This window comes from Ursus arctos, unplaced genomic scaffold, assembly GCF_023065955.2.
Source record: "Ursus arctos isolate Adak ecotype North America unplaced genomic scaffold, UrsArc2.0 scaffold_1, whole genome shotgun sequence".
Taxonomy (NCBI): Eukaryota; Metazoa; Chordata; class Mammalia; order Carnivora; family Ursidae; genus Ursus; species Ursus arctos.
The window spans coordinates 31,969,730-31,990,463 of record NW_026622763.1 but is presented as its reverse complement, the minus strand read 5'-3'; the positions used below and the strand labels follow the sequence as shown (position 1 = coordinate 31,990,463).

The window sequence follows — 20,734 nt, the reverse complement described above, 5'->3', positions numbered from 1 at the left end:
CCAGAATAGGCAAACCCATGGAAACAGAAAGTAAATTAATGGCTGCTGAGGGCCAAGAGAAGAAGGCAACAGGGAATGATTGCTAATAGGTATGAGATTTCTTTGCAAAGTTTTGAAAACATTTTGTATTACATAATGATGATAATTCACAACTTAGTGAATATACTAAAAACCACTGAATTGCATATAAAAGTATATGTGTTATGGCCTGTTTATCTCAATTTTACAATAACAATTATGATGAGATACTTGTATACTGCTGGTGAAAATGTTCACTGGTAAAACATCTTGGAAGACAGTTTTGAAAACAGGTATCAAATTTGATCCCATAATTCAAATCCTAAGAACGTATCCTCTGTAAATAATTACTAATGTCACTACTTTAGTTATAAAGATTATCTGCAATGTAGTTTATAAGATCAGAATATTGGAAATACCCTGAAGGTGCAGACATGGCCCATCACTGCAAACTGAGGGGGTCCCTTTGATCTTGGCAGCACAGGGCCTGGTTCACATGGCCTCCCTTGCTGAGCCAACACCTCTGAGCCCGCTGAGCTGGGAGTGGTGAAGAGACGAGGGCAGCCCCAGGCAAGAATGTACAGACTCCTACTTTTCTTACGCAAAGTTCAGCAGTTGCTCAAGAACAAATACTTCTCAGATTGTTATATGCTTTTGATAGATTACCAAAGTGGCGACAAGGCTATTTCGGCGGTGTCTGGGTGGTTCACTTGGTTAAGCGTCTCACTTCGGCACAGGTCATGATCTCAGGGTCTTGGTATTGAGCTGGGATCGGGCTGCCCGCTCAGCAGGGAGTCTGCTTCTCCCTCTCTCTTTGCCCCTCCCCCAACCCATGTTGAATGAATAAAATCTCTCAAATGAATAAAATCTTTTTTAAAAAAAGGGGAGGGGGGCTGTTTTTGTTCATTTTGTCCAGATTCATAGTTGCTTCATGGGGTCCTCATAAATCCTCCACAAAAGCCAGTCATTCTGCTTCCTAATACAGATTTTAACAAATAATGATCCTAGTACTGGAGGAGGCTGGGGGAAGAGGCACCCTCAAAACTTTAGGTGATAAAACAGATCAGTTCATGTTTCCTGGAGGCAACACAAAAAAATAAATCTGGAGTCTTAAAAATACTACTTAATTATTTTAAGTAACTATGTCACTTCTAGAAATTCTATTCTAAGGCAATAATTGTGGATCTGCTCAGAGATTTAGCTACAAGAATGTACATAACAGAGTTGTTTATAATAGCAAAAAGCTGAGTGCAAGCTGAATGTGCAAGATACAGCCTCATGATGAAGTACACTAGCCATTAAAAATAATGTTGTACAGGAAATATGATGACACGGAAAATGATTATAAAGGTTAAGCTAAAAAAAGAGTTTGAATATAGTGTGAAACGTATTGTTTCATTTTTGTAAATATATATATAGACATACGTGCTTAGAACAAACGAGAATGGTTCAAACAGTGACTATCTCTGTGTGGTGGGAAAGCATTTGATTGGTGGGACAATCTATTATTTTCCACATTTTCTATAATGAACATGTATCACCCTGGTAATAAGAAAAAAGCAAGAGTTACTCTTTTGAAAAAGGTGGAATCATATCATTTAAGACAGGAAATCTCTGTACTTAGAACGTGAAATAAAGTTATCACATAGTTGAGTATTTTTACATTTTGCTCTGGGCTTCCTGGCTGCCAAGGCAAAAAGAGAAATATGAAGAATTATCTAGACCTCTACTGTTTGATTTCTCAGGTCTTCCCAGGAGATAAACTACCATTCCAGCCCTGGATTCTAAGAGACGTGCATAATGTACTGTGTCTTGGTACTACGAACACCTACCCCGTACAGCGGCACAGCAGGCGCGGACTCACAGCCCTCACTTCTGTTCTCCTACTGTTATTGCTTAAGAACTGTAGTCCCCACCCCTTGCTAGAGGATAAGTCACACATGCACATGGTGCCTTTTTCATAATTTTTCACCACAGTAAAATAGTCCCAAATGAATGTTTCCAGGAAGACACCAATGATGCAATATCTGGCTTTTATCCAACATTTTGATGGTGTTGCCATTTCACTCCAAACAAGGACACTCAGAAGATGGTATCATACATGAAGTCAATCTTGAAGAGTGGTAGAGAATACATTTCTTTTTTTTTAATTTAATTTATTTATTTGACATAAAGAGAGCACAAGCAGGGTGGGTAGCAGGCAGAGGGAGAGGGAGAAGCAGGCTCCCCTCTGAGCAAGGAGCCCCATGGGGGGCTCGATCCCCCGACCTTGTGATCATGACCAGAGCTGAAGGCAGATGTTTAACTGACTGAGCCACCCAGGGGCCCCGAGAATGTACATTTCTTAATACTACATCTGTGTAAGAGTCCTCGGAGAAGAGAAAGTAGAGAAAAAGTTAGGTCAGCAGCTATGGACAGTGGCTCTAAAACTTGACGGAAGTCACAAAGTGGCACTGCTAAAGCCACCAGCCCTGAAAGGGCCTCTGGGAAGCTGAACCTTGCTATGCCAAGAAGTAGCTTCCAGAAATAAAAACTACATGGGTCAGAGTCAGAGCCTCTGAAGGCTGAGATGGGGGCTGGGGAGAAGGGGAGCTGTGCCTATTACTTTCTGTGGATGTCAATCCTTGCTATAGAAATAATTTAAATTAGATCTTCTTCTATATCTTACCTGCAGTTTCTCTCAGCCCCTATCGATCCAAGTCACTTCCGGAGACAGCAGAGATTTTGTAGAGCTCGGGAGACTGCTAACATAGCTTACTTCTCCCTCCCAACCCCCCCACCCCAAAACACCTTCCACTCCATGTGTCTGATGCTTCGAGGCCCAAATCAAGTCTTTCCTGACCATCCGTGTGTCCTTCCTTTCCTCCGTGACCTCTAAGAGCACTTACCCACCACAGTACTCACCGACACCGACCTTGCATGTCACATGTCCCCAGTCAGGCTGTAAGCTGTAAAACGTCAGGCATCTCACGGAGCACCTGCCGCAGTGTCTTATGCGTGAGGACTAAGGTGACAAGTTCACCTACATTACCCCGTTTATCTGTTTCCCAGAGTAAATACACGGCTCTCAAGCCCTGTGTTGGTAAGCAGATAAGCTTGATAGCACAACTGTCGGCGAAGCAATAATGCTGAAAGGCCAAAGTTTCTTGACTGGGAATATAGTTTTCTAAATTTATTTCAACAAATTAATTTTGTTGGTCTGATTGCCACAGACAGAAAGAATGAAGTACTCTTCTTGACAACTAAGGAGTTTACAGTCTTTCAGAAAATAAAGACGCACGCATAGCTAATTAGGATAATGTGTTACTGATGTGGAAAAAGTGGGAGGACACAGAACAATTACAAAGCCATCAACAGTGTTCCTCAAGAGATGGCTGCAGTTCACATCCCACTGAATTTGGGCCACATGACCAGAAATAGTGTCTAGAAAAAGACAAGGAACCCTCCCATCCTCTACTCTGAACAGATCTGCCACCCTGAAGAGCCCTGGTCTCTGAACTCAGCCACCAATTTGCAGAGGACACCACACAGTGCAACCCAACTAGTGCGCGACACTGGCCAGAGCAGGGGGGACGCTGAAACATGGCTGGAGGAAGCAGGGTCACACCAGGCACAGCAAAGCGGGGGTACCAGGACAGCTGTCCTGAAACCTTTGGAGTGAGAGCTTGTCTAGTGAAAGATGGGCTGCAGAAGCATTTTCCAAACTGCAAGAAACAGCCCATTGGTGGGTCATGAAATCAATTTAGAGGTACAAGACTTACAGTAAATGCTGTTTCATAAAATGCCTGTTGTATGAGTGTGTGTGTGTGCGTGCACATGTGAACACGTACCAGGTCATGCAAACAGATTTTTTTCAAAACAGTTTGCAAGGCTGTGAATCAGGAAAATTATTTGGGAGATTATAGAAGGATTTATTTCAATTTGGTAGAAGAAAAACACCTCTAACAAGTAAAACTATCTCACACAGAGGTTTACTGTTTTAAATGGCAGAGAGTTTCCAGCCCCTGCAAGTCTTCAAGCAGAGCCAAAGCTATAGACTGTCATGGAGGAAGCTCATTTAAGTAGAAAGTTAAATGAGAAGAGCTCTGTTTCCTCCGCATTCTATGAGGCGATCAGTCTAGATCACAGGCAATGAACTATCACTGAAGGCACAATTAGGAGAAAATAATTCGATGGAGTCACAAGGGCAAATGTATACAGCCTGAAATTTTATTTGGTCATTTATGCCGGGAAGTGCACCTTTGTGAAAGGAAAAGTTGTAAGGGATACTTAGACCAGAGTTTCAGCCTACATGCACATCAGAATTACCTGGGGACCATTTAAAAGACACCCATGCTTGGATCCCAACATATATCAATTAAACCACTGGGGCCCAAAATTTGTGTTTTGTTTAATGTTCTTCAGACCAGAGTTGAGAACCACTGAATTATAGGTATAAAATGCATAAATGACATTTTATAAAGCACAGAGGAAAGGGAAACAGACCAAGGATTTACATGAAGATCATAAAAAGAGTTAGAAAACATCATAGTAAGGCTTTTAATTTCTGCACAGGGTGTAGACAGCTGAAAAGAGCATCATTCCCCTGCTTACAACGAATAAAAAGCCAGATAAATGGCAAGTCCAGAACCTTCTTGAATCCACTGGAAAGCTAAGGTCACAGGGAAACTAGCCCTAAATCGAAGGAGAACCAGACACCTACAGGAAGAGAGAAGACAGGCACTTGCTTACCTGTGGCACATGCACCTGGACGTTGGCTAATGGGCAGCAGTTAACAAACAACAACAGAATACTGCTGGGAAAGTTGACAGAGCAGGGAGCCAGACCACTCTGAGGCACAGCACAAAAGGAAGACCTACGGCTGACACTGAGACAGACATTAGGAAAAGCCCTCCGGCCAACCAGCCCCAACTCTACACTCCAAGTATCATAAGAGGAATTTGAAGTGTGTAGGGCACTGAGAATAACCATACCAACAACAAACCTCCAATCCAGTTCAAATCCTGACTAGAGTGATCAACTGCCCACACTAAAGGTCTAGCAGAAATAGAAAGGCACTCCCATTTCTAGACATAAATACTATTTATCTGTCTCTCATGTCCTACACAAGATGTCCAGTTCTCAACAAAACATACAGAGCATACAAAAAGCAAGAAAGAAACAACATTGCCAAGAGATGCCAATGAGCTGAACCAAACTCAGATATAACACAGATGTTGAAGCTATCAGATGCTAAATTTTAAATAACCATAATTAATTGTAAAAGACCCTAAAAGAAAGAGTGGACAACATGAAAGATTAAATGTCTAATTTTAACAGAAAGATAGGAACCGTAAGGGAGAATAAAATGAAAAAACTTGAAAGGCTCAACACAGTCACAGAACTGAAGACAGCTTTCAACAGACTTGACACAGTCAAGGAAAGAGTCAGTGAACTAAAAAATAGGTCAACAGAATTACCCACACTAAAACAAGAAGCAACCACAAGAATGAAACAAAACGAAGTGTTCCACGGCCGTAGACAAATCAAAATTTCTAACCTAGATGGAATCAAATTTCAGAAGGCGAAAAGAAAATGGAGTAGAAGAAATATTTGAAGAAATAATTGTTGAGAATTTTCTAAAATTAAAGACAGACACCAAACCACAGACCCAAGAAGCTCAAGAACACCACACAGAATGAATACCAAGAATGGGCATACGTGTGCATGGTGCACACGCACACACGCACACGCACGCACACATGCACACGCACACACACGCACACATGCACACACACATGCACACACACGCACACACACACACACATGCACACACATACAGAGGTATAGAATACTGAAACAGCTGAAACCAAAGACAAAAAGAATCTTGAAAGCAGTTGTAGAAAAATAAAACATTAAATATACAAGAACAATTTAAGGATTATAGAAGACATCCTGTCAGTAGCATGCAGTAAGAAGTCAATGAAGCAATACCTTTAAGGTGTGAGAGAAAAAATAAACTGTCTACCCAAAGTTCTAGACCCTGTGAAAATATCTTTCAAAAACAAAAGAAGGAAAAAGGACTGGCAGAGACAAAAACTGAGAGAACTCATGACCAGGACACCTACACTACAAGAAATGCTACATGAAGTTTCTCAGGCAGAAGGAACAGAATGTCGGAAACTTGGATCTTACACAAAGACACGAAGAGTGCTGGAGATGGAATAAATGAAAGTCAAAAACAGCTTGTCTTTTTCTTATTTTTAATTTCTAGAAAAGATAACTGAATGTCCAAAGCAGGAGTCAGCAAACTGGTTTACAAACCAAATCCAGCCCGTAGTCTCCTTTAGTGCGACCTATGAGCTAAGAAGAACTCCCATATTATATTCTTTAAGTGTTTTATATTGCATTCTTTAAGTGTTTAAGAAAAGAAGAAAATATGCAGCAGAGACCAAATGTGGCCTCAAAGCCAAAAATATTTACTTTCTAGTCCTTTAGAGAAAAAGTTTGCTAACCCCTGGTATAAAGCAAAAATAACAGTAATGTTGTGTTTACAACATATGTAAAAGAAAAATGATGGTAACAATAAGTACAAAGGATAGAAGAGAAGGATTAGAAATATCCTACTGTTAAAGTCCTTGCACTACATGGGAAACAGTATAATATTATTTAAAAGTAGATTCGGATCAATTAAAGGTATATATGTCTCCATAGCGGAGATAAAAGGGAATCATAAAAAGGACTCAATAGGAAAAATAAAGAAAGAAAGAACACAGCTAGCAAAGTGGTAGATTTTGATTAGGTTTAACAGCATAGTAAATGTGAATGGTCTAACACACCAATTAAAAGATAGATATTGTCAGATAGGTTAAAAAAGTACGATTCTGAAGTCTACAAGAAACCTGCTTTAAATATACATAGACAGGCTAAAAGTAAAAGAAAAGTAAAAGATATAGGAAACAAACACTAACCGAAAGAAAGCTGGAGTAGCTCTATTATTAACACCCAAAGCAGCAGAACCCAGAACAAGGAATACTAACAACGATAAAGAGGAATAGTATATAATAATAAAAGGATCAGTTCTCCAAGGGGACATAACAATCTGAATGTGTATGCACCTAAGAACAGATGATCAAAATACATGAAGCAAAAAGTGATAGAATGAAAAGGAGAAATAGAAAAATCCACAATTGTAGTTGAAGACTCCAACATGTCTCTCTGTTATTGATAAAACAATGGACAGAAAATCAGGACACAGAAGACCTAACATTTCCAGAACATTCTATCCAACAATAACAGAATACACATTCTTTTCAAGTATACATTGAACATTCACCAAAACAGACCATATTCTGGGCCATAAAACAAAGATGAACACATTTAAAAGAATAAAAATCATGCAAATTATATTGTGAGACAATAACAGAATTAAACTAGAAATCAGTAACAGTAAGACTTCTGGAAAATTTCCAAATAGTTAAAAATCAAATGACATACATTCAAATAACATGTGGATTAAGAGGAATTCTCAATGGATATTCTTCAATATTTTAATTTTAAATAAATGAAAATTAAAATACACATAACAAAATTGTGTAATGCAGCTAAAGCAAGGGGTAGAGGGAAATCTATAGCACTAAATGCTTATTATTAAAACAGGAGAAAAATCTCAGATCAGTAATATAAGCTATCCCTTAAGAAAACAACAACAACAAAAATAAACTAAACCCGAAGAAGAAGGAAGTAATAAAGAGCAGAAAGCAATAAAATTGAAAGCAGAAAAACAGACAAAAGTAATGAAACCAAAATCTGGATCTTTGAAAAAGATCAATAAAATTAATAACCTTCTAGACAGACTAAGAAAAAAAACTGAAGACACAAATTACCAGTACCAGGTATGAAAGGAGAAAATCACTATAGATTCCATGGACATTAAGTGGATGATATGAGAACACCACAAACAATTCTATCTCCATATATTCGACAACTTAGGTGAAGTAGAACAATTTCTTAAAAAATATAAACTACCCAAACTTATCAAGAAATAGGCAACCTGAAGTGTACCTGTAACTATTAAATTTGTAGTTAAAAGCCTTCAATCAAAGAAAACTCTAGACCCATATGGTTTCATTAATGAAGTCTACCAAACACTAAATTAAGAGATAATACCAGTCCTACACAGCCTCTTCCAAAAACACATCACAACCAAGTGAAGTTATCCCAGGAATACAAGGCTGGTTCAGTGTGAGAAAATCAATCAGTATAATTCACCATATTAAATATGAAGAAAAAAATCACATGATTTTGTCAATAGATGATGAGAAGCATTCAATAAAATTCAAAATCCATCCATAATAAAAACTCTCAGTAAACTTAGAATACAAGGGAAATTATAGGGCATCTATTCTCAGTTAACATCATACTTAATAGTGAAAAATTGATCATTTCTCCCCCATGACAAGAAACAAGGCAAGGATGCTCTCTCTCACCACTCCTATTCAACATTGTACTGGAATTCTTAGCCAGTGCAACAAGGTAAATAAGAAAATAAAATAAAATAAAATAAAATAAAATAAAATAAAATAAAATAAAATAAAATAAAATAAAATGCATCCAGATTTAGGAAGGAAGACATAACACTGTCTTTATTCACAGATGACATGATTGTGTAGAAAATCCCAAAGAATCTTAAAATAAACCCTCTAGAATAAGTGACTTTAGCAAGGTAACAGAATATAATGTCAATATATAAAAAACAATTACAGGGGCACCTGGGTGGCTCAGTCAGTTGAGCATCTGACTCCTGATTTCAGCTCAGGTCATGATCTCAGAGTTGTGGGATCAAGCCCCACACTGGGCTCCACACTCTGCTTGAGATTCTCTCTCTCCCCCTCTCCCCTCTGCCCCTTCCCCCACTTGCCCTCTTTCTCACTCTCTCTTTCAAATAAATACATAAATCTTTTTTAAAAATTACAATTCTATATACTAACAACAATAGCAATCCCCCAAGTGAGATACTTGAGTATAACTCTAACAAAACACATGCAAGATCTATACCCTAAAAACCACAGAATGGTGATAGAAAAATCAAAAGAGACAAATAAATAGATAAGATATATCGTCTTCATGGACTGAAAGACTCTATATTGTAAAGATGTCAATTCTTCCCAAATTTATAGATTCCAAGCGATCCCATTCAAAATCCCAGCAGGATTTTTTGTAGATATTGACGAGCTGATTCCACAGTTTCTATGGAAAGGCAAAGGAACTAAAAGAGCCATAACAATTCTGGATAAAAATAAAGTTGGAGGACTTACCCAATCTGTTTTCCAAACTTACTATAAAGTCACAGTAATCAAGACAGAGGTAGTGTTAGTACAAAATAGTCACAGAGATCGATGGAATAAAATTGAGAGTCCAGAAATAAACACTTATAGTTATGACCAACTGATATTCGACAAAAATGCCTAGACAATTCAAGAGGGAAACACAGTCCCTTCAATAAATGATGCTTGAACAACTGGACTTTCACTTGGGGGAAAAAAAATCCCCTGACTCATACCTTATGCCTCATACAAAACTTAACCCAAAATGGATCACAGACCTAAGTATAAAACATAAAGCCATGAAAGTTCTAGAAGAAAACACAGAAAATTTTCAGAATATTTGGTTAGGCAAAGAATTCTTAGATATGATAACAAAGATCTGATTCACAATAAAAACCGATAAGCTGGTCTATCAAAGGTAAAAACTTTTGCCCTGTCAAGACTTAGTCAAAAGAATAGAGAAAGGACCCAAATTAATAAAATTATCAATGAAAAGGGAGTGGTCACAACCAACACCAATGAAATAGGAAGGATCATTGGAAACTTTTATCAACAGCTTTATGCCAATAAATTAAACAACCTGGAAGAAATGGATGCCTTCCTGGAAACCTATAAACTACCAAGACTAAAACAGGAAGAAATTGATTTTTTAAACAGACTGATTAATTATGAAAAAACTGAAACAGTGATCAAAAACCTCCCAAAAAACAAGAATCCAGGGCCTGACAGATTCCCTGGGGAATTCTACCAAACATTAAAAGAAGAAATAATACCTATTGTCCTGAAGCTGTTTCAAAAAATAGAAACAGAAGGAAAACTACCAAACTCATTGTATGAGGCCAGTATTACCTTGATCCCCAAACCAGGCAAAGACCCATCAAAAAGGAGAACTACAGACCGATATCCCTGATGAATATGGATGCCAAAATTCTCAACAAGATCCTAGCTAATAGGATCCAAAAGTACATTAAAAGGATTATCCATCAAGACCAAGTGGGATTCATTCCTGGGATGCAAGGATGGTTCAACATTCGCAAATCAATCAGTGTGATACATCATATCAACAAGAAAAGAAAAGACTCAGGAACCATATGATCCTCTCAATAGATGCAGAAAAAGCATTTGACAAAATACAGCATCCTTTCCTCATTAAAACCCTTCAGAGTGTAGGGATAGAGGGTACATTCCTCAATTTCATAAAACTATCTATGAAAAGCCTACAGCAAATACCATTCTCAATGGGGAAAAGCTGGAAGCCTTTCCCTTAAGATCAGGAACACGACAAGGATGCCCACTCCCGCCATTATTTTTCAACATAGTACTAGAAGTCCTCACAACAGCAATCAGACAACAAAAAGGGATAAAAGGTATCCAAATCGGCAAAGAAGAAGTCAAACTGTCTCTCTTCCCAGATGACATGATACTGTATATGGAAAACCCAGAAGAATCGACCCCCAAACTTATAGAGCAATTCAGTAATGTGGAAGGATACAATATCAATGCTCAGAAATCAGTTGCATTTCCATACATGAGAAATGAGACTGAAGAAAGAGAAATTAGGGAATCTATTCCATTTACAATAGCACCAAAAATCATACGTTATCTAGGAATTAACTTAACCAGAGATGTAAAGGATCTGTATTCTAGAAACTACAAATCACTCTTGAAAGACATTGAAGACGACACAAAAAGATGGAAAAATATTCTATGCTCATGGATCGGAAGAATTAATATAGTTAAAATGTCTATGCTATCCAGAGCAATCTACACTTTCAATGCCATCCCAATACCAATGACATTTTTCAAAGAACTGGAACAAACAGCCCTTAAGTTTGTGTGGAACCAGAAATGGCCCCAAATCACCAAGGAATTGTTGAAAAGGAAAAACAAAGCTGGGGGCATCACGTTGCCAGATTTCGAGCTATACTACAAAGCTGTGATCACAAAGACAGCATGGTACTGGCACAAAAACAGACACATAGACCAATGGAACAGAATAGAGAACCCAGAAATGGACCCTCGGCTCTTTGGGCAACTAATCTTTGACAAAGCAGGAAAAAACATCCAGTGGAAAAAGGACAGTCTCTTCAATAAACAGTGCTGGGAAAATTGGACAGCTACATGCAAAAGAATGAAACTTGACCACTCTCTCACACCATACACAAAGATAAACTCCAAATGGATGAAAGACCTCGATGTGAGACAGGAATCCATCAAAATCCTAGAGGAGAACATAGGCAGCAACCTCTACGACATCGGCCAAAGCAACCTTTTTCATGACACATCTCCAAAGGCAAGAGAAACAAAAGATAAATTGAACTTGTGGGACTTCATCAAGATAAAAAGCTTCTGCACAGCCAAGGAAACAGTCAAAAAAACTAAGAGGCAGCCCACAGAATGGGAGAAGATATTTGCAAATGACACAACAGATAAAAGACTAGTATCCAAGATCTACAAAGAACTCAAACTCAATACACAAGAAACAAATAAATCAAAAAATGGGCAGAAGATATGAACAGACACTTTTCCAATGAAGACATACAAATGGCTAACAGACACATGAAAAAATGTTCAAAATCATTAGCCATCAGGGAAATTCAAATCAAAACCACACTGAGATACCACCTTACGCCAGTTAGAATGACAAAAATTGACAAGGCAAGAAACAACAATTGTTGGAGAGGATGTGGAGAAAGGGGATCCCTCCCACATTGTTGGTGGGAATGTAAGTTGGTACAGCCACTCTGGAAAACAGTGTGGAGGGCCCTTAAAAAGTTAAAAATTGAGCTACCCTATGATCCAGCAATTGCACTACTGGGTATTTACCCCAAAGATACGGACGTAGTGAAGAGAAGGGCCATATGCACCCCAATGTTCATAGCAGCATTGTCCACAATAGCTAAATCGTGGAAGGAGCCGAGATGCCCTTCAACAGATGACTGGATTAAGAAGATGAGGTCCATATATACAATGGAATATTACTCAGCCATCAAAAAGAATGATTTCTCAACATTTGCTGCAACATGGACGGCACTAGAGGAGATAATGCTAAGCGAAATAAGTCAAGCAGAGAAAGACAATTATCATATGGTTTCACTCATTTATGGAACATAAGAAATAGGAAGATCGGTAGGGGAAGAAAGGGAAGAATGAAGGGGGGGTAAACAGAAGGGGGAATGAACCATGAGAGACTATGGACTCTGGGACACAAACTGAGGGCTTCAGAGGGGAGGCAGGTCGGGGAATGGGGCATGCTGGTGATGGGTATTAAGGAGGGCACATATTGCATGGAGCACTGGGTGTTATATGCAAGTAATGAATCATGGAAATTTACATCAAAAACTAGGGATGTACTGTATGGTGACTAACATAATAAAAAATATAATTATAAAAAAAAGAAAAAACACAATAAATATTAGAAAAGAGGAAGTAAAATTGCTATAGTTAATAACATAATTTTTAATGTATAAAGTTCAAATAAATCTATTATAACTAAAAAAAAAAAAAAAAAAAAACTTTTGCCCTGAGAAAGACACTGTTAAGAGAAGAAAAAATATAAGGCACAGCCTAGGAGAAATTACTTGCAAAACACATTTCTGACAAAGAACTTATATCCAGATTATGTAAAGAACTCTCAAAACCCAACAATAAGAAAACAAACAACCCAATAGAAATAGGCAATCAAAATTACCACTGCATAACATTTAAAAGCTATAAATTTTTACTTGAATTTGTATTTTTTTTCCAGTCCACTATGGGTCCAAACATAACTTCTCACCAATTTATTTTGTACTATATCATTTGACCCAGAATTAGGCTTTTGATCTCTGTTAACCTTTGATGCACTTTATATTGACCTAAAAAAAAAAAAAAGAAGAAACTATTAGTTTCATTGACCTCAGGAGATAAATTTCATAGAAGTCCTTACTAAAGAGATGACTTTTCCTAGCAAATAAAATTGGCTCTTAAAAAACACACCAAAAAAGTAACAACTTTCTGAGGCATAAAAATTTATTTTCTCACCTTTTAAATAATGAACCCTGAGCATGAATCACATTTTTAATCACCATACTTCCTCCTTCTCCCTGATACCAAAACTAAACAATTCTGGAACCCAATGATGAAAGAAATGACTCTTATTTCCCTCTGCTCATATTTCTTCACTCATTTCTCACCACCTGGTACCATGTTTTGTAAGTCATTGTAAATAATGTTTGGGAACAATGTGAAGTATCACAAAGAAACAAAGAGATTCTGCATGAAAGAAATCTTTTAAAATCAAGTTATTCAATACGTAACCCTCTTCTTCCAAGTGAATGTCTTTTTCCCCCCAACATCATGCCTGCTCAGGCCATACTTCTCTGCTAGAAACCAGAGAAAGAATAAGCCTTGAAAATTTCCAGCACTATGGCCAGCTTGTTTCCAACTACTGCACTCTTTTCTTACCCTATTTTTTTTAGTCTTTTTTAAAACTTTGAGTATATTTGACACACAATGTAACATTAGTTTCAGATACACGACATACTGATTCAAGTCTATGTTACACTACGCTCACCATAAATATGGCTGCTGTCACCATACAAGGCTGTTACGATACCATTGACTATATTCCCTATGTTGTATCTTTCATCCCCGTACCTTATTCATTCATAACTGGAAGCCTGTACCTTCCACTCCACTGCACCACTCTGCCCACCCTTCCACCACCCTCCCCTCTGACAATAACTTGTTTTTCTTATAGTACGTCTCATCACCTGAAATATGAGACAAAACATAAATACATAGGTCTCCTTCCAGTAGACTGTACATGCCATGAGCAGAGAGATTTGTCTTTCTTGTGTGCTCTTTTATCCTCAGCACCCGAAACAGGGCCTGGCACACAGTAGATGCTCTCTAAATACCTGTGAATCAATGACTGCCCGAGGCATCTCCCCCTACCCATTCCTTCACGTTTTTCCAATGATCCTGGCCATCCCATAGCAGCTCTGCGGATGCCAACAACAAAATATGCCGCTCTCCACTCCCTCCTTCCTGCCAGGATTAGTGACCAAGTCTTTTTGCCAACGTCTGTGCTAACGAGATACTGAGGATGCATCCCCTGCTGCCCAATCTGACTCCAAACGTCCACCAATGTCCGCCATATCAAATGGAAAAAAAGGCAGCACTCACTTCATCCTTCGAATGAAAACAGGCCAAATGCTTGAAAAGCAATAGGCCGTAGAGGCTGGTTTCCTACTGAAACAACTACAGACTATGCACCCACTGCATTTACTGTCAGGAGAACTGTTTTCTTGCCCAGGGTCCACCACTAACTGCATTTTCACCAAGTTCCAGCCTGTTAGTTCGAAGATAGGGGACAATACTGACTCAAAGCCATGATTTAGAACAAGTAAGTGTCCTCAGCAGGGGGCGCGGGAGAAGGCGAAGGGAAGGGGCTGGGGGGGTGGGACGCAGAGCAGAACCAGCTGTGAGGCTGTTTCAAACTACACATGCCCCCCCCCACTCCTCCACCCCAACCCACCCCCACAGAATCATCACCACAGAGTAGGCCACTGTTGCTGTTACCAACAGGAGTATGAAAACCTCAGGAAACCTTTTCCAGATTGTAAATGTAAGTTCTTTGAGGAACGGGACCAAGATTCCTGCTCCTTAGTGACAGCCAGAGCGGCGTCGGACACAGGGTACTCCGCGCTGAGCACCGTCTTTGCCTGCGTCTCCAGCCTCGCTCCCCTCTCCCCTCAGCCACACCTGTACTTCTGCTGTACCGAGCCTCTCCTGACTGCCCGCCCAGGCCAGGCCTTTCATCATCGGTCACTGCCGGTGGGAAACACCACTGCCTGCCCGCCGAACAGCCGGATAGGAGTCTCACTTCCCCCCGTGCTAACAGAACTCCAGCTTTGCTCAGATGTGGGGCATCGACGCGCTCACGGAAGCGGAGCCCTTTCTCAGCTCCAGAAGACTGCGTGCACAAAACAATCATAGCCCACCTTCTTCCCCTTTCCCAGGGACAGATTTAGGGTGGGCACTCTGGCCAATGACCTAGGGAACTTCTGGGAAATTTGGTCCTTTGTTATCTAGAAAACACCGTCCCAGCCCTTCTTCCCCTTTCCCAGGGACTGATTTAGGGTGGGCATTCTGGCAAATGACCTAGGAACTTCTGGGAAATTTTGTCCTTTGTTATCTAGACAAACACCGTCCCTCCCTTCTGCTGTAGACGTTACCCCCGTAGCCATGACCGAGCAGCAGTCAACCTGTGGCAGAGAAGGGAAAAGCTAGCGAATCCAGCCGAGGGCCATGACGACTGTGAACCACCTACCTGCGGACTTCTTACGTGAGACGGTAAAGTAACCCAAATCACGTTACTTACAACAGCAAGCACTGACCCCCACCACAACGGCCTGGGAAGCCCCTCGGGCTTTTTTCTCCTAGAGCAGCCCTACCATCTCCAACTTAGAGCTCAACTACAGTCTCCTGGGGAAGTCTTCACTATATCCCCAGACAGTAACAGTCCCAGGCACATCTGCCTTATCTGCACATCTGCCTTTCCCACCAGACTGTGAGCTTCTCCAAAGCAAGCATTTTCACCCTTGGCAGAGGCCCGGGCATACTGTAATTAAGTCTCAGTTTGGGCTTAACATAAGTGACTCCAATTTGGTCCTACTGAATGAATCAACAACAAAACAATGAATGATGCTGTCCATGCCTTGGATAAAGACTTGATGACTGACAGACTGAATATGGCACCCAGGCTGTCTACACTCTACTATGGACTTCCTTTAGGAGGTGGTGAGCAAAGGCAGAGATAGTACAATGGACATGTACTATTTTTATCTGCCCCTAACACAGACTTCTCACTGGTAACTGCCCCTCCCCAGTCTCCAGCAGCTGAACCAATCCCCCAGGCACTGGTGGCACCTGGGTATTCACTCCTACCGCGGAAACCCACTTCCTAGCCACTGAGATGGCTTGGCCCAGCCTTGGTCTAGTATATCAGTAAGATTTGCTACAAGGACGAAAGAGCTGGAAGAAGTGAGAGACTACCCCCCCATCCACCCACCCCCACTCCCTGAAAGAGCAGATAATCCGGAAGGCACCAGTGCTATTTATCACTTCATATTAAAAAACAGCCAACACAGAAGGAGAAAAGAGCCAACATATGCATGAGAGAGAATGAGCCCTGCAACCTCATATGAGCCCCTGGACGTAGCTATGCCCTCAGCCTTTTTCATTTACGTGACCCAACTTCTATATTGCATCAGGCAATTTTCAAGTGACCAACAACCAACTTAAAAGAATTATTTTTTTTAAAAAGATTGTATTTATTTTTTTGACACAGAGATAGCGAGGGAGGGAACACAAGCAGGGGGAGTGAAAGAGGGAGAAGCAGGCTTCCCTCTGAGCAGGGAGTCCAATGCGGGCTCGATTCCAGAACGCTAGGATCATGACCTGGGCCGAAGGCAGACGCTTAACGACTGAGCCACCTAGACGCCCCCCAACTCAAAAGAATTCTGACAAGTACAGTGGATAATGATGAGAGCAGGCTGATAACACCCCTCTATCTGCAGGGTCTGTGTCCTGGCACCTCTCAATCTACTGCCTCTAGGATGGTAACAGGAAGTAAAAGAGCCTGAAAGCAGCCTAGCAGTGAACAAGTCAGAGTGATTAAAAAAAAAAAAAAAAAAAGCCACCCCCAGAACACCCCCACACACACCTCACCACCACCATCACTAGGGTTTCCCCCTACAGGAGGGTAATCTGAGCCTCCTGGATCTCCCTTCTGTTCAGAAATGTGTGGAGATCTCTGGGAGGTATCAAGTGTTACATTATCACGTAGGGAAAAGATGGAGAGAACTTTCACCAAGCTTTGTGCTGTGCACTTTATGAATATCATATAACTTAAGGCATTTTAATGACTATAATACCCATTTTGCTTTTGAGGAAACAGGATCAGCGAAGTTGAGTAAGCTGCTCAAGGTCACACAGCTAGCAACTAGAATTTAAACAGCACTCTAGACCTTTTTCCCCTTTCTCCCTCGGATCGCTGGGTCCTGGGAGATGGAGGCACCCCTCCACCTCCACCCTCATCTCCACAGCGCCCCAGGGCACACAGACCTGCAGTCTTCCCACCTCAGGCCCCTGGAGTCAGAGCAGCCGAGCGTACTCGGCTCTTCGGAAGCGCCACGGAGCTAACGAACCCGTGCGCATAGGTCGTTTATTCACCACCACCACCACCACCACCAAAAGTAAGGAGCCGGGTAGAGCGGCGGCACGGACGCGGGCCCCGGTGCAGCGCCGCAGAGGGGGAGGCGAGAGCTCCTCTGGGCTCCTCGGCCGCCCGAACCCCCGCCCCGGCTCCGCGCTCTCCCCCGCAGCCCCGTTCCCCAGCCTCTCCTCTCCCCACCCGCGCCACGCAAACGGTGCTCCGCGGCCCCCGCCCCGTCCCGATGCTCCCAGCGGTTCGCCTCCGCGCGGCTTCTGCACTGCACCGCGGCCCTCCACGGCCCGCCGCAGCCGCGCGGTCCCGCCGGTCCCCGGCGCGGGGTCCTCCGGCCCCGGCCGACCACCGCCCCCAGCTGGCCGCGCAGTCCCCGCTCACCTGCGCCGCCCGCGCCCGCCGGGCCTCTCGGCGCCCCAGCCCGGCTCCCGGCCTCGGCTCCGAGCGCGCCCGCCGGGGGCCGGCGTTGGCTGCGGCCGCGCGGGGCGGGGCGGGGCGCGGCTCCTCCCCGCCTGAGCCACCTGGGGCGCCCGCGAGGGGACCCGGCCGGGACAGGTGGGCCCCGCCCGGGAGCGAGCCGCCCGGGGCTCAGGCTCCTCGGAGAACCTCAGGGATCCTCCGCCGGGCTGAAGGGAGACCCGGGCGACCGCATGTTAGGTGACAGCCGGGTCGCCCAGTGCCTGGGAGGCGGCGGGGACCCACGGCCCGGCCTGTTTCCAGCCTGGCCCGCGCAGGAAATGCAACACAGAGCGTGAGCCTGACCGCACCAAGAGACCAAGTCAGTGAGAAGAGTCGAAGCCAACCCCTTTCTTCGTGGGATGTACAAACTGAGAACCCAGAACTGAGACCCTCGGGATGAAAATGCTTGGGCCAAGGCCACGGGTGCGTTAGTTCAGAACTGGAAGAACTCAGGCCTTTTCTGACCATCGCACACTAAGCCATCCGCCCCTCGCCCGCAGTGGGCTCAGATGACCCCCATCCGTTCTGTAAAATAACATTAAGCTATAAATAAGATCATTTCGGGTAGTGATATCCTCCCCCGAAGAGGGGAGAACCTCCTCTGTCCACTGTTAACCAACCAGAGCCTTGAACAAATCCAGGACAGTGCCTGTGCTCAGTTAATACTTGGTGCACAATGAGGCGTGGCCCGGTCCTTTGAGTCCAGCCTTCTGCTGGTCCCTACAGGCCGGAAGCGTCCCAGCGTCTCTCCTCCTTTATCAGCAGGAACCCCGAGTCCAGAGGCCAGGCTTCCAAGCCACCATCCTCTCTGTACCGCTTACCTGCCCTCCCGTTGTCTGCCAGGCGGCTGGCTTGTGGAAAGTCTACACTCCTTGGGCACGTCAAGCCGTCAAACAAATCTTTAACTTCTGAAGATGTCACGGGGGGGGGGGGGGGTACTCAGAAATATAATGCTGTCCTGCCAGCCTTGCACTTGTGGAAACACCCCAGAGAGTTTGTAAGGCTGACCCAGGATCCCACAGCCAGTAGCAGAGCTAAGCCTTGGGCATTCATGGTGATGATGGGTCCTGTAGGCAGGAAGCCTTGAGTGGGGATAGAACTTCTACAAAAATGGGGCTTGGGTTTGGTCCTGTGCTGAGATCTCTAATGGGTGGTCTTTCCAGGCCTCTCAGAGGGCAAGTGTGATTTGAGCCACTCACACTTACTGAGGCCCTGACAGTTCCAAAAAGAAAGGTGTAGGGCCCCTGGTTGGCTCAGTCAGTAGAACATATAACCCTTGATCTTGGGGTTGTGAGTTTGAACCCCACGTTTGGCATAGAGGTTATGTAAAATAAATAAATAAATACGATCTATTTTTTCCATTGAGCAAACGAATGGCCTTCACACACACATACACACACACAACGATGTGTGATGCTGCTACTCACACGTTCATCTCAAGACTCGTTAAAGAAATCCATTATAAGCGCGCTACGGGAAACACTGGCAACTTTAAAATTGCATGGAGAACATTCCTACTTAGAACTATTTCAGTACACGTCTATGGCTGTCTATTAAACCTCAAAGCCATAATTAGAGGCTGTCTGTTAAGGTGAGGTCAGGGCCAAGTGGTCTGCTCCACCCCTACCCCAAACAATAGGCTCAACATTCTTAGGGCCTGGACCCCCCCCCCCCCCTGCCATCCTGCTTCATCCGTGAGTCTGGCACCGATGAGTGTTTAAGATGTAGTAGGGCCTGGTTGGTTGCTTCACACTGCGCAAGGCCAACCTGGTAAAAAGTTACAGAGAATGCCCCACCTAGGTGTGTCCTACTGCGGCTGTACGCCCTGTGGGGTAGGCGGGGAGGCTGGAGTCCCAGGGTGGGGCTATGAAGGGTCCTGCCACTGGGACAGCCACTTGCACCAGCACATGGGACTGAGCTTCGGAGCCCCTCCAGTTCTCACCCACACAATGTGGGCCCAGCCCTTCTCGTGTAATGGTTTCACTCAGTGGAGCACGTGATCCCCTGTGACAGGAACACCCCCCCCCCCCCCCCGCCGTGTGTGATCTTGGCTGGGCCAGTCTGGTAAGGGATGCCACCCAAACTGGCCTGGGAATCATCATCAGGAAGGCACACGTTCTGCCCTGGCATTCATTCATTCTCTCTCTCTCTCTCTCCCTCCCACCCTCTCATCCCCCCCCCCCCCAACCCAGGGCTTGCTGAATAGCCCTGGGCACATTCCCTAATTGTCTAATTGTGCATTTCTCCCGCTTGGAAAACCTGCAAGCATGAAATCAGACAAGACCTCTGCTGGAAGTTCTTTGCTTGAAAGGGGTTTCTGAAACAGGAAGGTCCGACCCCATTGTGAGATCACGTGAATAACGCACAGGACGTGCTGGAGCGCAGCGCCAGCTCAAAGCACCCGCTCCACAAACGGTTCCTTTACTACCTTTAATGCGGCTCAGACTAGCAGCACAAAGAGAGCCGGCTAATGGCTGATGACACATTAAAGTGCTGAAAATAGGACAAAACCATTGATAGACTTCTTAAGAATCTAGAATGAATTAATCTTTGCAAATGACCGTGCATGTTACTATCCTCTGCCAGTCCCTAGGAAAATGATATTAGAACTAGGAAATCTTCAGTTTCTTCTCTAGCTCTAGTTCTCTGATTATATAGTGAAAGAGAAAGTATCCAAAGAATAACCAAAAAATTTCTGAGCCTTGGGACGTAACTTACCTTTTCTTCCCCTACCTTT

The 20,734-nt window shown here is 43.1% G+C and overlaps 1 protein-coding gene across 1 annotated transcript in view; it reads right to left on the bottom strand.

Moving 5' to 3' along the window:
• LYPD6B (LY6/PLAUR domain containing 6B) overlaps window positions 1-17,977 on the bottom strand; it is a 174,814-nt gene extending 156,837 nt beyond the window's left edge. Inside the window, exon 1 of the mRNA XM_057317539.1 lies at window positions 17,920-17,977. The gene's annotated coding sequence lies outside the window, so the exon portion shown is untranslated. The remainder of the gene's footprint in view (window positions 1-17,919) is intronic.
• Between the last annotated feature and the right edge of the window lie 2,757 nt (window positions 17,978-20,734).